This window comes from Phalacrocorax aristotelis, chromosome 5, assembly GCF_949628215.1.
Source record: "Phalacrocorax aristotelis chromosome 5, bGulAri2.1, whole genome shotgun sequence".
NCBI classification, from domain to species: domain Eukaryota; kingdom Metazoa; phylum Chordata; class Aves; order Suliformes; family Phalacrocoracidae; genus Phalacrocorax; species Phalacrocorax aristotelis.
Genome location: NC_134280.1, coordinates 27,304,405 through 27,317,963, shown reverse-complemented (window position 1 = coordinate 27,317,963; position 13,559 = coordinate 27,304,405). Strand labels below are relative to the sequence as shown.

Below are 13,559 nucleotides of genomic sequence, written 5' to 3'. Positions count from 1 at the left end.
ATGGCATTATTCACTTGTCTGTCACAGCAGGGCGACCAAGTCTGCTCCCATGAAAGCTGCCATTGCCATGTTACCTAAAACACCTACACCAAGAGACTGGGATAAATGTATAAATGAATTATTTTAACACCATCAACCAATGAAAATAAAAGTAGCAATTAATAATCTTGCGCATCAATGTTCTGCTGCAAACATCAGTCTTCTAATTTAGTACACTTCAACCTTAACTATTCATGGGTTTGAAAGAATTTGTATCTGTCAGGTTTGCCACTGATGCAAACAGAAGGCGTCTTCAAACAAGTTAACACTGTTATTGTGTTGTGTGCCCACCTCACTCTAATCTAGAAGTTTTTCCACACAGCTTGAACAACATGCTATGTTGCTGATAAGGCATTCAGAAGCAACTATATGTTAGAATACATAAAACATTTTTAAGACCGGCTTTGCTTAGAGTTGAAATTTCTGGTTGAAACTTTGCTACAGAGATATTTTTTTTTCAGCCATTTTAAATGAGGAAAGATTGATGTGTCACTTTTTAAAATAGCTATTTCTTAAAACAGATGAAACAAAATATAAACAATTACAGCACTGAAGTAATTATACACAATTGGCACTGCAAACAGATCAAGTTCTCCAATGCAGTTCTGTATTCATAACTTTGTCTTACATCTTTTATAAAGAAATGTTGCACATAGGGAGCACCTTACAGGAAAAGCATTGTCACGACAGTAATTCCTTTATGGTATTTTACTATATTTTATATAAAGATATCTGTGAGTGAGGTGTCAGGTTAAATGCATAGTTATCCAATAGTGCGTATCTGTGTATTGTAGTTTGTGAATCTGTGTGAGCGTGCATATTTGTATATAATACACGGTGTATTTTAATATCTAGTTAGCTGTTGAAATTACTACACCAGACTGGAGTGGAGCACAGTAAATTTTGGCATTTAATAACAGTGTGCGTAAGCTCCAAGCAAGCAAGACGAAATAATGCTGTTAGCATGTCTGTTGTACCGCAAGTGACCAAACCCATTAATACTCAAGTTAAATGATGTGCTTCAGCCATAGGCATACCAGGGGAAATATCTAGCCAATAGCTTCCAAAACTTTTGAATAGAAGAACCGCTGTTTTTCACATTTTTCATAGGCCACTGTGCCTCCGTATCATCAATCTTTATGGACACTAACAGCCACAAATTAATGAACGCATAATGTGTTTAAGGAATTCACACATAAATTTATGAACGTGTTGAAATGTGTGTTTTTGTACTTGGAGCACCATCTACTGGGAAGCTGGAACTAATGAACATAGCTTTACTATTTCATAGGATCAAAGTACACTGTTTTGTAAAAAGAAAAGATACTGTAATGGGGCTAGCTATTCCGTGACAAACAAAGCTTTCTTCATAATTAAATTTTACACTTTTATCAAATATAAAAGGGAAACTAGCATGCTGGAGTGAAATTAGAATTTTGTAGACTTTTAAAAAATTATTGTCTACAAATAGCTATCATTAAATAACGCACACTTGCATATCTCATAACAGATCTTTACACATACATTTAAAAGTATTTTTCATAATATCATGGTAGCCATATATTGGAAAAACTGTTACTCCCTGAGTTAAGATCAAAGCTTTATTCTTGACTGATCTTTTTTACTATATATGGTGAAATAATACCTCAAGGTTATGATGTAACAAATCTCATTTTTAAGACTTAGAGCTAGAATGTAGTTTTTTGTAAGGAAACCTTCAGAAAAGGAATTCAATGTAAGTCAGAAAATGGCAAAATTCAGCAAATATAAAATAAAAACTTTGCAATATACCTGTAATTCACAAAGAGTAATTATAAGGAGCTTACCTGATAGTTAGTTTGCTGTCTGCATCCCCTTTTTTGTTGTGGGTTGTTTTTTTTTTTCATTTCTGATACGTATCCTACCATTCTTGTTCAAGAAAAAGTGGGGCCAAACAGTGGAGCCCACAGTTTGTGGGTTTAGGACAGCAGAAGGTGGCAGTGTGGGTTGGTCAGTTTATGCTCATTTTATGTAAGGTATTTACTGTGACTATAACAGAAGTTAAGGCAGAGAGGAGGGAAGAAGTTGCCTTGCAAGACCTCTGAAAAATGCTGTATGACATCATAATGAAATGAAGGAGACAAAGAAAATAGGGGTTATTCCATTTGATAGTTACTGAGTTACCCATATACCTACTGCCTTTTCTTACTGTTTCCTACAAGATCGTGCCTGGGCACTATTTCCTCTGTGACGTGGGGACTCATGCAGGTCAGCTTCTCTAAAATCAGCTTTTGTGGCTCAGTAATGGTTTTCTACTAGATCTTGCTGTCTTTCAGTAGCTGTGGTTGTTGTTCCCTTTAGTAACTTGTGACCTGCTTTAAAACCTTCAAATTAAATACCTTCCTGAAAGGAGTAATGTTCAGTTTAAACAGTTACAATACAGCAGAGTTAACAGAAACGTAGCTGCTAGTCTAGGTTTCTGCTGCGGTTTTCAACTGTGATACTAATTCAGCTATCTTAACACAGTAGTTCGTTATATCATTAATTTATAAAGGGCACAATACTGAATTGCTGAGCCTAAATAAAAATCTGTATGGAGTGCTACTTCATTACTTCTTCATTCTGAAAAGAAAACTGGAAGTTCTTTTGTGACTAGAACTGGATGAATTGATTGAAGTACAGGAAGCCACCTGAAACATTTGACAAAATTTTAAAAGGATTAAAATACCTGCTGGAAAATTTGGAATAGCCCAAGACATTTTGCGTTAGTTTGTTGTTGCTTTCTTCTGTTTATAGTCCCAGTCATTTTGGTTGTTTTGGCGGTTTTTTTTGTGTTTTTATAAACTTCTTACACTTGTACTTTGAGACATAATTTTCCAAGTTTTATAGAAAAGTCTGTCTTTGAGGAAATTTTGACCAGACAGAAATGGAGGGGTGGGGGTGCTAGATACCCGACCTGGAAATATGTCCTTGCAAGCTTACATATTGTTGGCAGATCCAAGTGCTGTGCAAACTTGTTTGTGCTCATCTTTACCAAAGATCTTAAGACCATTCATCCCTGTTTTATTTATGGGGGTGGGAGAAGGTTCAGTTAAATTTGAGGCTGGACTGAAAAATCCGGCACTGAGGGCATCGACTGGACTGATAATGACTGTACAGCTTGGGACACTGAAATCAATGGTTCCTCTGTCTGGAGGTCCATCTAAAGGGAAAGCTGTCTTACTGTAACTAAGAATAAAAGGTATAGGAAGGCATCAGCAATGGAAGAGTTAGCAAGAGATACAGAAACACAAAGGAAAAGCCTGATAAATAGGAAATGTCATGAAAATGAATAGATAGACAGTAGGAGAGAAAAAGGGGAATCTGTACAATGGGAGAAAACAGGGACTGAGAAAAGTTCAAAGAAAATACTAGCTTAACCTCAGTAACCCACTCACACTGGAAGGGCAAAGAATCTCATTTAACATTTCTTAGGTTTCAGAATTCATTGTACTTTGAAAGAATACTTGATAAATTATTTAGACAGTTTCAACTGAGATTGGAAAAATCCCAGCCTGTCAGAAGCTAGGTTAAAAAAGGTTGGTTTGGTATAAATAATTTACTTCTTTGGGGAGTAAAAACACCATACAAATGCTAGTGTCTAATGTAGAGAAGCACTAAACCTGCTGAAGCTCGCTAGCCATACAGTGAATTTAAGCCAGCACTACAAACTGAGTGCTCTCATTTAAAAGCAGAGGCTATGCCAAAGCCAAGTTATCAAAAGAAGGTCAAGATTAAAGATTCTACAATTCACTGCTTTTCTATGTTCACCCTTTAATACCATGAGCATACTCCAGTTTAAAAAAAATGGTAAAAGCCTCTTTTTTCAGTGATTCCTCATAGCAACTAATTCAAGTAAAGCAAGCTGATATCAATGTTGGTTTTCTTAATTCATTAGTTTTATTTTTATAAAACAAACACCCTCCAGCTTCATCATAACAGTCCAGTGTTCTTAGCAGATAGTTCCCGTTCCAGTCAGAATTGCTTGCCATTTCAAGGGAACTAGAGCAATGGGTTTGTTTGTTTGTTTTTACATGGAATAATTATTACTCACTGTGTTTATTATAGTACCTTTTAAGCCTAATTACCATAGTAACAGAGAAAAGGAATTTTTATATCTATTATGGCTTTTATTTCAGTAAGTACAAGTGCAGAATTTAGCAACAGCAATGCCCTTCTACTCTGACATACTAGCACTACGTAATATTCTGAGTAATGTCACTTGAGTAATATCAGATGTATAGTGAGCTCAGTAGCTGTCCCCACTGCCAGCATAGCTTTGCTGGCTGTCACGAGACGACGCTCCTCCCCAAAGGCACCGTTCCATGAGGGGCTTTTGTCCCCCGTTCCTCACTCAAGTCTACACAAAATGAGGTGACTCAGCAGCTTAGGAAGGATAAGGCCCAAAATGCAGTCCTTATTTCTTACTTCTGGCCACTACAAGATAAATAACTAATCAGCCTATTGCTTAATTCTGTGTGTGGTCAATACACTCAATGGCAAGGATTATGAATTATATTTCTGGAAATCTGGCATGTATCAGATTTGTGGCTAGCAAGGGAAAATAAATGCTGTAGATCTGGTAGGTGATTCATGGATTAAAGCTCTGCAGAAAGGAGGTTAGCTAGATCATAGTAACTAAAAATTGTTTAGTATGTGCCCATGTATAAAACTGGAATTCCACTTGTATGCCTCCTACACAGTCTGATTAGCTCACTAGTCACAGCTAGGATATTTGCATCTCAGAGTTGCTGTGCAAAGTCTGTCTTGATACTTGTCAGTAGAATTATTATGTGTTCTCTGTGAGAAGATGTATTTAGGCTTGATTTTCAAAGTATCACCACTGTGGGAGAACATGCTAGGGCAGCACACCCTGTAATTTGGCTGACCTGTGGGGGAGGTTGGGTAAAGCAGAGTCATGACTTTATTAATTCCTGAGAAACTTAAAAGCATATGGCCCACAGTGTGACAACATCTACTGCAGGCATGGCTGTGACGCAGCCTTTTGCACCCCATAACTAGAAACACAACACTTTCTATCTATCTTCAGTGCCCTTAATATGTTTTTTTTACTAATTCATGTAATTTCATTCTGTAATACTGATGTGAATAAAATTCATTTTTTTTGATGTATTAGCCCCAACCACCTTTCAGGTCTCAGAGGCTCTAGTAACCATCTTCCCTCTTATGTCTGGGGCTTTAGCCATGTAGAGTGGCAAATCCCTCCCACCCTCAGCCTTTGCCCAGGGACCCCTCTGGATGTTTCAGGGACTTTGGGGTGGAGCAGAGGCAGTTACTTGTTATCCTGATTCTTGTCAGCTCTGAGGCCTGTATTTGGCAAAGATATGTAATTCTCACTGAATTAGGATGTGCCTAAACACTGGTTTTAACTTTGTGTCTTTATACTCCATGTTAAATCTTTTAACTGCAAGAGCTTAGTGAAGAGGTGATAATAAAGGAGTTGGCAGCTTTCTCTTTTGTATTTATGATGAATATTTTTTACAGAACCAGTGGGCAGAACATTATATATATATATATGTTCCAGGCTGTCTAGAAGTGCTATGGATGAAGAAAATAACCACCCTCATTTTTAGTAGTAGCATATTGATATGGTAGGTATGACAAGAGCTTGTAAAGTCATATGAGTTTGCAGTAGGGAGTTAAACGGGGAACAAGAAAGTGAAGGTTCCCCTATTAGAGAGATTTTTCAAAATAAAGTGGCAAGTCCAGTGAATAAAATATTGTCCACGATGAAATTCCCCAATTTTCAAAGAATAAGCTATGTTAGTTCAAACCTACTACAAAATTAAGTTAGTATTTTGTACACTTGAATTAAAAAAAAAGCAAACTTCAGAAGAATCAAGCAGTTCCTTAATATTTATTGTTGATCCCTTCCAAATGAGGGTTTATCCTCTGCTTGTCATAGATCAAGGGGCTTGTCAAAGTTTTATGTGTTTATTTACTATTTTTTCCCAGATTTGCCATTGTAGCATAACAAATGGAGAACAGTAAACAGCACTAAATAATTGTAATGAAAAGTGAACAAAAAGAAATGGAGGATTAGTTTGCTTGTTAAATTTTACGTCATTCTTTCCTTTCAGAATTAGCTGCCTAATCAATATTTTTGCTCTTCATATTTACTTACATCAACAACCAGAGGGCAAAAATCACTAGTGGATAAATGTCACCAAGGATACTATTTCAGTGTTATTCTGTCTTATATTGAGTAAAAGTCACTATATGGGAAAATACTGATATGACAAAAGAAACAAGACTCTTAAGCACCTCTGTCTTTCATTAAAGCTAATGCAAGCCGGAGAGCAGGCTCCCTGGGGAAGAGGTTCCAAGATCCTCTGCAGATCCCTACCCCATGGAGTATCGTCTTGTGCTACTGGGGTACCTCTGCAAGAACCACTGAGACTCAGACACTAATAGGAGATATGTGCAATTTTGGGTTAAATTCTCTGTGTAAAAAGTGATGTAATGACACACATGGGGTGGAAAGTGTAATTTTTAAACTGGTACAATATATTACGTCATCTTCTTAATTGCTTGTTGGTTGGCAGTAGGAGGTAAGACACAGGAAGGAGATGGAAAGGGACTTCATGGTGTGTGTTTGCAGCCTGTTCCTACAAGGTGGCTCTCACAGGGTAGGTGTCAGGAAGCATCAGTTTAGATAAACTGACGTAGCCCATCACTAGCCTGGCACAGCACTGCCTTCCAGGCATCCTGCTGGGGTCTGCTTCAGCGCCAGTGCCCGCAGATGCCAGAGACTGAAATAGAAGAACGGGCACCACAGCTACCACTGTGCTTATTGGAAGCATAATCACAGGGGCTGGGCTGGGGGAGGAGTATTTAAGCTGCATTTTGTTTCCATTCTTGCATGGCTGCATAACAATTACCGCCTTCTATTGAATCTCTCCCTTGTTCGCTCCTTGACCTTGTAGCTACACGGGGTGCTGCACCCAGGCACGCCCCGGCATTGTTGCTTGCCTGTTCTTCACGAGTAGTGCCAACGAGCACTGCGTGGCCAGGGCTGCCTCCGAGATGCCTGGGCAATGCTCCCCCCCCCCCCCCCCCGTTCCCAGCAGTTGCCATTTGCATCTCAATGCCAGAACTGGGCCGATGAACTAGGCTCTATCTCACTTACACCAGAGTAATAATTGATTTCAGGCGTGAGTAAGTCCATTGAGGTCAGCTGAGTTCCTCCAGATTCACACTGATGTAACTGGGATCAGTTTGTGACCTCTGTGTAAGATGAAACATTAGGTATTTGTCCTTTTGCATTCATGAAGAGCCAAGGAAACACTACTGACAGTCATATCCGATAAGATAATGGAACAAAGGATGACTGGGGAAGGAAGAAATAGTTTTGAGTGCAAATCTTTTGTAATTCCGAGACAAAGGTGAACAGTATTTAGATAGAGATGGATCTGACAAATATACTATATATAGATCTAAACTTTCATTCCCATGATTTAAAAATCTTTTTTCTATCAAGTTCAAAAAAATGAGTTATCAAAATATTCACTTTTCTCTTTCTCTCACTGAACTTTATGCTTTCATGTGAACGTGCTCACCTTACTTCACAGTAATGCTTTGCTTTTTTATTTTGAAAAAAAATTCTTTGAATAGTGTATTATAACCTTGAAAATGAAATGCAACACTTCGGTAATTATTTATTGATTTGTAGTTCTATTTACTATTGTAAAAAAAAGTCTGAATTATTTGAAATTTGAGATAAAGCCAAAATTCTAGAATTTCTCTGTGAAAGAAACATGCAGTTCCTACCTGCTAACCAAGTCTTATCCTTTCTGAGGCAGTACATAGTTTTGTCCTGTCCAGAATTCTTCCTCTGTGTTGCATCGCCTTCAACTGCCATCACATGGCAGAGATCCCGAGGTCTTCCTGAGAATGATACACCACATCCACCTAAAACTCCAGAGCTTGCTACATTATTACGTGTCGATGTAGAAGCAGCAGGAGGAACATCAGAAAACCTAAGTCTGTTATTCATTTTGGAAAGACTGACTGTAGTAAGCACAGTTCATCACCAATGACATAGTAAGATCCAACACCTTTGTCCTTCCATCAGGGAAAGAGGCAAAGTCCTACATCATACCACTCTAATCCCAGCCGTTGAGAATACCTAAAAAGGGAGATGGGCAGATGAACCCCATCAAATTGCTTGTCTGCTTGCCAACACACAGGCTGCCTTCCCGTTTGAAGTTCATCTATCAGCTTTTCACATTTCTGTTCCCCCATCCTATCATTACTCAGTTCTGTGACAACCTCTTATATAGATGCTGGCAAATGACAAACATGGCTAGGAAATACCATGTGAAACATTTAGAGATTACATATGCATAGCTACATAATGAGCTTCTAAGAAGAAAGCACATTTCTTGGCAATGTGGATTTAAAGGAAGTCCTGCAAAGTTAAAACCAAACCTACAAAGTTCTGTCTCTCTGCTGACTTTCACTCTTCCTTCCTGTATTCTTTTTTTTTTTTTTTTTTTTTTGGTTAATTTGTCATAAAAGAGTAATGTCAACACAGCAAGGCCAGCTCTCTACACACTGGTTACTGGCTGAGGGTATGCCTTTGGTGTTGGGAGTGGGATCTGACTTACTATATATTTCACTGAAGACTTTTTAAGGTACCGTATTTTTTTCAGCTAGTAAATAAGAGACTATCCATGCTTTTCAAGGAATGGACATGTTTTCCACACTCGCAATGGTTCTTACTAGCTGACAAATATAATTCAGACAGCACTTGAGAAGAATTGACTTTCTAAAATCCCCACCATCCCTGCAGAGGTGATTTGGTCCAATTTTAAATAGATATTTCTGTGCCTGACTTTGTTCAGTTTTAAGATGCTACTCATTTTAGTGCATCTTCTTTTGCAAATCCCAGAACAAAAAGAAATGTTGCAAGTGTACAAGTCAATGCTGTTTGACGAGAATGTATTGTAAAATTATCTCTGCATCCTTTTTATACTATAGAAGTGCTGACAGCACTTTGATGTGGAAACGATGAGATACAGTAATCTGAGGGGCTGGTATGAAAGGAATGACATGCTTTAAGCTGGAACTATACAGAGAAACACACAGAGTAATGACAGCTTCACACAACATCTAATTTGATTCCTTCTTTGCACCACAGTGGACTCATTAAACCACAGCCATCTGCTAATGAGCAGGGAGCCTTCTGAACAGAGGTCACCTTTCTCCCATATTTTGTAAAATTCACTCCACCCCAGTTATAAAACCATCCATTATCTCCTTTTCTGCCACAACATTTTGTCTTTGGTAAGTTTACTGTCTCATAGAAATCAAATCAAGGGAAAAATTAGTGCCTGCTTCTGCAATTGAAATGACTTCTAATTTGAAGTAGAAATTACTTCTATAGATGGGGAAGTTAGTTACAAATATTCCTTTAAAAAAAAAAGCAGACCTCCACTCCCCTACACACAGTCCAACTAAATAACAAAAGCAAAGCTGGAATACTGTAGTTTCAAGCAGGAGTAACACTACTTACGTGCTTGCAGATCCCTGCTCTACCAGCAAGTGACTTGCTGTGTGAGATCACGTTTTGGTCTTGGCAACTCATGCCGGCAAATGTTGACTACAGTTGTCAAGGGCAAGAAATTTGCAGAACTATTTGTTGTACTGAGAAAGGAAATGCCATACTCATACCTGGTCAAGTTTCATATCTGACTGGGTTAATGCTAAGAAGAACAAACATCCAGATAAAGGCAAATGCTGGATTTTGAATGCTAGAAAATAAATGCATCGAGTTATTTTTATATCTATAAATTTTAGATAGTGAAATATTTCCTAAAGCTCAGAAATTTGTCAGATTTTTAATCAGAACAAAATAAATCCACTGAGTTTATAATTCCCATGTAAAAATATTTAGCGAATGTGTAACAAAGCTGAGGGAAGCTGCAGAATCTAGACATCTATTCAGAGAACAAAGCAATGTGTCACAAACAGAGTTAAGCTTAATTCCGGGGCTGCTGCTCCCACGACCAAGAGCATAGTTTTATTCTTTGGAACTCGGGTGTACCTAGGAATGCTATGATTTATTTCTTGTGTGTTTTATAGTACTTTTTCATACGTATCTTCATTCACACAGATCTGCACAACTCAGAAATAACCACATCTGGCCAGCTGCATACTTGATCTGAACATCATCTAGTTTACTACATTACTGCTTTGGCACAGATCTTATCCCATCACAAGCCTTTTACACTTATTTATCAGTCTGAAATGCTCTGTATAGTGTCCAGGTAGATTTCAAGGTGCTGGCTTTGATCTTGAAAGCTCTCAGCGGCCTAGGACCTGGCTGGAAATCATCTATTGTTTAAATCGAGATACACCTGAGAAAAACAGATCACTCTGCTAAAGAGAGCTATTAGCAGGCTGTTGTGGGAGACCATGCTTACTATCTAAACTTCCTACTTCTGTGGTAGATGAAGTCCTGAGCTGTTCCTGTGACAGGTTATTGAAAATTATTTAAAGTAATTATTTGCATATGCATGTTTTCTAATTTCATTTATAAATTTAAACTTATGGCAATCCATGCAATGGGATGGAGAGACAGACATAGAACTACCCAAAATTCTGCTTGTCGTAGACATTTTTCAGGGTTACACAATATTAGGGCACCAAGGTGGTATAAGAAATATTGGAGGGGAACAAATTTTCTTTGTGGAGGAGGCAGCTCTCTTGAATCAGCAGTGAGTAAAAAGAGAGTGTGCAAAGCTTGGGGTTCACCGGTTCAGCAGGTGGCAGAGGACCCTGCTGAAGCCAGAAGGTGCCTCAGCTGGGCAGTGGAAAATCAGCTGAAGTGCATGAACGTGTGACTTTGATAGCCTTGCTCTTACACGCTCCCAGCTCCTCAGTTTTGGAGTGAAATAGCCTGTATTGCTAAACATCACAGCATGCTGCAAAGCTCATCTGTGAGTGACTGTTATATGGGACTGACAGGGAGACTCTGCCAGGACAGGGAGTTCTTCCTTTCCATTTCATGAATTTTAATTTGTCGCTGCTGTATGGGGTAACTGCTGTGTAAGGCAGATGCTCTTACCTTTCCTCTTAAATTGTTTTGAAATAGTTTTCATTGGTGTGGAGCTCCTTGATAGGAATCTTTGCTTTCCTTTCCAGTAAGGTCTGATACCCCAGGGGAAGACCAACCATTATGGAAAAATTAAGGGCTATGCTGCTTCTCCTGGCTGTTCCTGTCACAAATCCTAGCTCAGCCTGTCAGCTACCAGTTCCTTTCTCTCCCTTTCTCTTCCTTTGCTGCTCTCAGCAATGAGCTAATCAGAGCTGTTTAGTGCCCATGCACAAACTTGTAGCATCACTCTGATGTACACCCTTTTTTACTTAACCATAAGAGTTGCTACTTTTTCCATCAGTAACTACATTAATATACTATCAAGCAGTCAGAATAGACTGAGCATCATCTTCTCCAGGAAGATCTGCAGTCCAAATTGTCCTGTCTGTATATGGTGGGTAATCTGCAGACGCCTTTGGATTATCATTAAATGAACTTACAAAACTAGTTTGCAAACTGAAGCCAGTGATTAACTTTCCACAAAACCCATCCTTTTCTTTTCTTTCTTGTTTTGCTTATGTTTCTTCTTGTGCTCTGTTGTGCTAATAATACATTGAATTCAATTCTTCATTGAATGCCAAGATTAATGAAGGGTTTTTTTTTTCCCCAAGTGGCATGCATTCCTGTTTTCAAGACCTCTTTTTCTCTCTTACTCTTCCACTTTCCCTCATGCTCTCTCTGAATGTAAAGGCTCATTGACAGATAAACTGTCATTTTTTCATTTCCAAATTTTGCTTTAAAAAATTCCTCCTTTTACTAGATGCTGTGATGATGATTCCTCAGTTTTTTCAGTCATGATGCTGTCAATCAGCTGTTGTGTATTACTTGGAAAAAGTAGTGATGACTCTTAACACTTAAAAAATTCTAAAAAATTATATTGCTTGAGGTTATTAGAAAAATCTGTCCCTATGAGATTTAGAGCCTATTCATTATTATTTTCATGTGTATTTCATGTATTTTAGGGAAAACGCCTAATAGGCTTGTTATTTTTATTTTTATGACTCTGCTGTAGCTAAAGCTGTTCCTTATTTACTCTCTCTTTGTTCTTCTTCACTTCATGCCATCTTTCTTCTCTGCTTATCCACACACAAACAAACAAACAGTGCTTCCCGCTGCCTCCTGGACTGCTGCCAGCTGTCCTGATGTCAGCCGGCAAAAGACAAAACCAGCCCAGCAATAAAGAACCTCACCAAGAAGCAATGCTCCCCAGCCTCGGCAGACAGTGCATCCTCCCTGTCTTCAGAATGCCAGCAAAGATGTCTTCTGCAGGCAGCGATCTCCATTCTGGAAATATTAGAATAATTCTGTCATTTAGTTAACTTTCTATTAGTGGGCACAAAATAAGAAAACGAAAATAAACTGTCTTTCAACTGTCCTTCAAACCAACATCTCTGGTTGCAATACTTGGCAGAATTTTTATACTTGGAGATTAATATACCGGTGAATAGTTAATTGACTTCATTTTCTTAAACTGCCCCTTCCTAAACAAAAGCTCTTGGGGGCACTGTTTCATTACGAAAAGCAGGGAGGAAAGCTGAGAAAAACAAGATGCTTCTGTTCTCAGAATTTAATTTTCCACAATGATACACAGTGCTACTATAGAAAATGAGACATAAGTGATAGAAGCATTATCAGTAAATTTTGGAGCTATGAAAACTCCTCAGTATGAAAAATTAATAACTACATTCAAGGTAATCCGTAACTGAAGCTGAGAAGCAGTGGAACAATATTTTAGGGAACTTACAAAAGGATTTCCAGAAGTAAAAGCTCATTATAGCTATAGGTAGGAGGTGGGGGGAAAATCCATATTGTTACTAATAATTGGTATGGTAGAAAATAACAACAGCTATTTGACTAGATAGGGAAAAATAGGAATACATTTTAATTCCTAGAGAATCTGTGTCTGAAAGAAGAAATTCTAAAAAGAATCTATTAACAAGACACTCTTTCTCCTATTAATTCTCATGCAACCAAATTACGTATGATCCAATGCCTAAAAAAAACCACAGCAAAAACCCAAACACTTACTAATGCATACTGGCAGGAACACACACTGAAAAGAAAATCAGATCAGGTCTTCAGGAAACGTTCATGTCCAAAACCAGACTACTTTCAAATTTTAAGATTATATAAAATTAAATTTTTAAAATTACATCTCTGAAGTAAACCCAGTTTAAAGCTGAGTCATAGTAGATCTGAAGGACGCCTCATCCACGTAAGAGTTAAGGAACTTGTTTTTATAAATCATAGTAATTTTATTCTTTTTGACCTGTGCCCTTTTTCAGAACTGCTGAATCCTAAGCGTACTGAATGGGGTGAGTATTTGTGCTTATTGTCAGCTCTGTTGATTGAGGATGCTGTCTGTCCTTGCTTTAACCTA

The 13,559-nt window shown here is 38.1% G+C and overlaps 1 long non-coding RNA gene across 2 annotated transcripts in view; it reads left to right on the top strand.

Moving 5' to 3' along the window:
- LOC142057502 (uncharacterized) overlaps window positions 1–13,559 on the top strand; it is a 146,488-nt gene that overhangs the window by 125,014 nt on the left and 7,915 nt on the right. For both annotated transcript variants that reach the window (XR_012660665.1, XR_012660666.1), the window contains one exon: window positions 13,465–13,494. This is a non-coding gene — a long non-coding RNA (uncharacterized LOC142057502). The remainder of the gene's footprint in view (window positions 1–13,464; window positions 13,495–13,559) is intronic.